The 5523-nt window shown below is 34.5% G+C and overlaps 1 pseudogene; it reads right to left on the bottom strand.

Annotated features, from left to right (window-relative positions):
• Nucleotides 1–3106, bottom strand: part of LOC149139698 (uncharacterized) — a 25945-nt pseudogene extending 22839 nt beyond the window's left edge.
• Nucleotides 3107–5523: the final 2417 nt, after the last annotated feature.

Here is a 5523-nt window from a genome sequence, read left to right as displayed (position 1 = left end):
TTCAAATCAAATACAAGAGTAACAATGTAATCGACTATCAAGAACAGTCGGATTCTCTTTTATGACTGAAAATGACACTTGCGACACTTCCAAATCAAGAAATGACAGTTCAATTACGCTACTTCTTTGTAAAAGAGAATTGAAAATGGCTCACAATACATAAAAACATTTACAGTTCTTTGCACGATGGAGGCAGAATAATGGCAAGGAAGGGGGTTTCCACAGAGGTATACTGACTACAGACAACAAAACTCCTGAATAGAGCTGAAAAGAGTGAAGAAAAACCAAAGTCTGGAGGCAAAATTAGCCTTCTCTAACCATCGCACCTGTTACATAGGGATTCCAGTATGCATCCCACCTACAGCACACGGGAAGTGTGATGCATACTAATATCCTTGAAGAGAGGGTGCGATGGTACAGTGCGAGACTTTTGATCCAGTTCTTGATCATAGTTTGCAACACAGTTCAGGGATTTAGGCCGAGCAAGTGATAATCAGTAAATAAATCATAGGGGTAGATCTAAGGAGGTTACTAGAGCCACCACAAGGGCAATTAGGATGTTTACAAATCAATTGTTTAGTTTATAAACAAAACCCGAAGATAGAATGAAGCAACATTGATCTACTTTGCACTTGCATAGCAAATGCAGTTCGAAGGCTAGCTGGCTTGACTTCAGGCTCCGTCTGTAAGTTTATAAAACAAACAAGTATAGAAAAGCAAACAAGCTATTCATTCCCCAACGGAGTCGCCATTTTGTTATCAGGAAATCTAGTGTCTATGCAGAGCTGCTAGTCCCACTAAGACTGGTAGCTATCTTAGAAACAAACAAACTAAAACTACTTTTGTTTTCCTTTATGAAAAGTAGATAAGAGGGGAACAAAGCAGACCAACCTCTATCTTGCGCTTGGTTCCTTGCTTGATTCCTCTCCCTTCTGATAGATCTTTGCCACTCGCTTCCTCATCTACCCAGCTTCAAAGAGCACCTATGGAATCAAAGCAGCATAACACTATCCAAGAACAGAGATCTATTATCACAAACAATATAGGACCAGATATATATTGACCACACAAATGCATATATCATCAATCATACAAGAATGTGGAGGAAAGCTTGAATAGCTTTATTAATATCAAGAATAGCAAAGAGGATTGCAACCAATTGTTCTGACCCAGTGTCATCCTCTCAGCAAGAAAGCCCTTCTTCACCTCATGAAAAGCTTAGATCACCCAACGCTATGATGTTACACCAAGAAACCAGCAACACTTCCTTACAAGATACAAAATTCCAACCTCTGGATCTCTGGGATGAGGGATCCATATATAGATGATTGCAGGGAGGTGAGTCAGCTTCTGAGATTTGATTAGTGTCCTCTCTCTGATAGTTCTTGATTCGACTTGGAGATTGATGATCTCTTACTCATCCCTGGGTGAATTCAGAGAGGCAAGTGTCACAAGAGAAGTTTATGGAAGATTCCATGATCATCCACCTCGCAAATTGACTCTACCATTTGTCCACTCTCGCCCATCGCACCCCATATAAGGGCTTTTCAGTATGCATCGCAACTCCCGTGTGCATTTAGGTGGGATGCATCGCACTTTGACCATGGAGCAGGTGAGATGATCCAGTTTTGACCAGTTCTGAGCAGTTTTTCATGGAGAACTTCTGGGAGATGATGTAATCAGCTGACCTTGTTCTTTTAGGGTATGGAACAACACTTTTAGGGACTTAGGAGCCCTTGGTTTATGGACATGTTTGATTGGGGTCGCAGTGCCCAAAAATGTCTATAACAAGTAGGCCAAAACGTTTACATATTCTAATCTTCCTTGGAGGTTTGAAATTGTGCATTGTGGCTCAATCCAAACCCTCAATCGATTTCCCCATGACATAAAAATTTCAAACCCTTTCCAACTAAAAGTTCTCCAAAAAAAATAGATACATTTACATTCCATTATTCACTACTTATGTTATGACTTCAAAGACTGAATTATTTTTTTCCTTAGAGAAATGCCTTTTCCTTTCTTCCCAACTTGAGTCCAGCCCATGTTTTCTTCTATTTCTAGCATATCATTCTTTGGCATGTGAAAATTAGACTCTTCCTCATCAGCCTAATCTGCCCAAGAAGATGCTTTTCTTGCAATAATCCTTGTGGATTCAGAAGGGGATCCACTTTCCACGAGGGTTTGTTGTTGTCCTACTTTTGTTGAGTGGAGAGAATCCTCATTGGCATTCATTATTTCTTGCTTTGTTTCTGGTGTCATTGATGCAATTTCCTTGGCCAAATATGCTTCCTTCTTGTCTTCTGGTTCTTTCTTATCTTGAAGCACATCCTTTTTAAATATCCTATAGTGAATACCCTAAGCTCCTTCCCACCATTTGGGCTTAGGGTTTTCTTTTTCTAGTCTTTGCTGTTCTGTAAACGCTTGGGGTAGTTTTTAATTCTGCACCCTGTTTCATAGCATGCTCTACACTGAAAATAAATATTCTCATAATCGATCTTTTGGATCCGTCAGATTAATCTATGTGGGAAAACTATTTTTGAAGTCCATTTCCACATATATTCAGGCATAAGTAGTCTTGAATAATTTTGTAGTTTCAGGACAACGATGATAAAACTTTCCCAATGCATTCCTAATAGAGGAAAGCGATGGAATATTCTAAAATTGCAATGGACAGTTCAGAAGCCCTACCCAAACTAGAGCTATAGATATTAATGTCATTACCAGATATAAAATGGGAGTCCAGGGCTGCATAAAGAGACCTGCATTGCCCCAAAACCACGACCCAACTTCGCAAATGGCCTTCTTATCCTCTATATTATAGAAAACCACAACATGAAAACCCTGAGCCAAAGGGTAAATATTTAATTCATCCGTTAAAAGGGGCTTCCATGATTTAGAGATCCATTTGTGCAGATCAACTAACTATGGCCAGAACCCATTAAACTTGCAAATCAAACCTTTCTTTGATTTTTTTTTCACAACTGATAGCTTTCTCATCCACAGGAACATTGATAGAAGGAATTTGTTGAACCAATGGAAGATCATAACCAAATTTCAACATTGAACTGTAAGAAACCGAAGAAGATGTTGCTAGACCAGTAGTCATACCTGCAAAAGAAACTTCATTTTTTTCCTGATCATTGGAGTTTTCCATTACAAAAGGGATATGTAAAATATTCATGAAAACTAAGCAAAGAATTGCTGGATAAGGTGAAACCCTAGCCACCGAAAGGGTTTGTAGAGCTTCATCCATCATTTGTAAGTGTTAACCAACATATTAATCATGTAATTTTCTTTCATTGTGTTTCAACATATCCATCATGTGGTTTTTTCTCATAGAATCCCTAATATTATGATAAGCGACAAAGATCCTATTTTCATAAGAAAATTTTGAACTGAATTATTTTCTTGTTTGGGTAGACACTTGGCTCACACCTCATCCTACTAAATCCATTGGGTAATCTGAGATTGTGAATAAATGTCTATAAGGATATCTTTGTTTATTTTCATCTAATAAAGAGACATAATGAGTAAACCTAGGTGGAATCCCCAATATTGTAAGTGATAAACATCCTATTTTCACATGAAATTTTTGAACTGAATTATTTTCTTGTTTGGTTACTCAATTGAAATCCCCAATAGATGAAAATTTTGGACTGAATTATTTTATTGTTTGGGTACTCAATAGGCTCACAACATTGGCTCATAACACATCTTACTAAATAATAAATTCAATAGGAAAACTCAGATTATGAATAAATGTCTAAAAAATATCTTTATTATTTTTTATATAATAAATAAATAATTTCCCTTTGTAAAATAATAGTAAAACACATCCTCCACCCAAAAAAATTTACCATTTATAACACATTATGATACCACCCTTCATCTATTATAACATCTTATAAGCGACTAAACAAATTTAATTAGTTAAATCCCACCTAAAACACCAATAAAAAGTTTTCAGATGATATAAAAAACAAATAAACCTTTCATAAATCATCATGCTTCTCTGTATATACTTGATTTTTTTTATTTTTCATAATCTTAATCCAAAAAGCAATGTCGAAGTTGTTAAATTATTAACACAATATAACATCGCTATTACTTCTGCGCATTAATTGAAGTCAATATAACGGAATTTGTTTCTTCATCTACCAAATATGAATGTGTTATGAAACTTATGACGAATTTCGTCCTATAATATTGGAATGAAAATGAATTTTGCGTTGTAAAACTAAGAGTAGTTAAAATTGTGGAAGAAATGAAAATTTAATTAAAAAAACAATTAAATTTATTCAAAATTTAAGTTTCCATAATAGAATTTCCATTTACTTTGAATTTTTATTTAAATTTATTTTACATATTAATTTTAAGTTTTGATTTTTGTTTTAAGATCATTATCAATTAAATTTAATGGCTAATAAATATTAATATTAATATTAAATTAAATATATAAATAAAATAGGTATACGAATAATATTATATATATTTTTTCTTAATTAAATTGAGAATAGGCTTAAATTAGCTTCAATGTTGGATGGAAAAATGATCTACTTACTTTTTATCAGTGTATGAGTCTTGATTGAATCTAAACGCCCCATGGAATAGTTTTTTTTAGGCTAAATCCTGTAAAAACAAATTAATTATTCATATAGGCATGTGTATTTTAGAATGAGTCTTCCAACATTTTAATTTAATTATGAATACTTATTAGGTGTATGGTAGTGTTGAAGGCTCGAAATTCTTTGCCTCAACATCAGGGAAAACCACCTGATCGGAAACTTAAGGAACCTTCTTTTCTGTTTGGAATGGTGGCTCCGACTAGGATTATCGGACCAGTTTCCCTTTGTTGAAGGAAATGTAACTAGGTTCGGTCTTCATAAATGTACTTATGATATTTGTATTTATTCAAGAAAATAAATATTATTTTTATAATTTATGTCAATGAGTTTCTTGCTCATTGAAATGGGTTTATATAACATATGTATATAAACCTGCAAATATATACATACCTAAAATTATAAATATCCTTGGGGGATATTTATAATTGTAAGTTTTGTGGGCCTCAAGGTCGTTACATTGACTTCCATAGGGCACAATTTCTGTACACAATATCCATTTGGGGAGCATAATAGTTCGTTGGAAAAAATCTCTAAGGAATACAACTTTTGACCAAGGCTATGGAATGCCATGAAAAGCCTTTTCCCGTCGAATTTCTAGAAAATATCATTTATGGATGCAAAATAACCCCAAAAGTTTGGGACCCAAAAATCATACAAAAACTGCCAAGAATATAGAGAACCATTGAAATAGTGGAAGAGGTGGGTAGCCACTCATATCCACCTGGATCAATAACTCCACAACTTTCTAAACATATTTAATTGTTTTGATTTTTCTAGATTGCCCACACTTGAAGAGTTGGAACTAATGTTTTTGAAGAACTGGTATAAAAAGGATAGATCTACAGTGGGGATCACAAAAAAATTGGAGAAATGACCATTTAGATAATCTAGCTCAAAT

This window comes from Pinus tabuliformis, chromosome X (genome assembly GCF_031772625.1).
Source record: "Pinus tabuliformis cultivar Carrire ecotype Pingquan chromosome X, CPIR1, whole genome shotgun sequence".
NCBI classification, from domain to species: Eukaryota; Viridiplantae; Streptophyta; class Pinopsida; order Pinales; family Pinaceae; genus Pinus; species Pinus tabuliformis.
The sequence above is the reverse complement of the archived record's forward strand: the minus strand, read 5'-3'. Positions and strand labels throughout refer to the sequence as shown.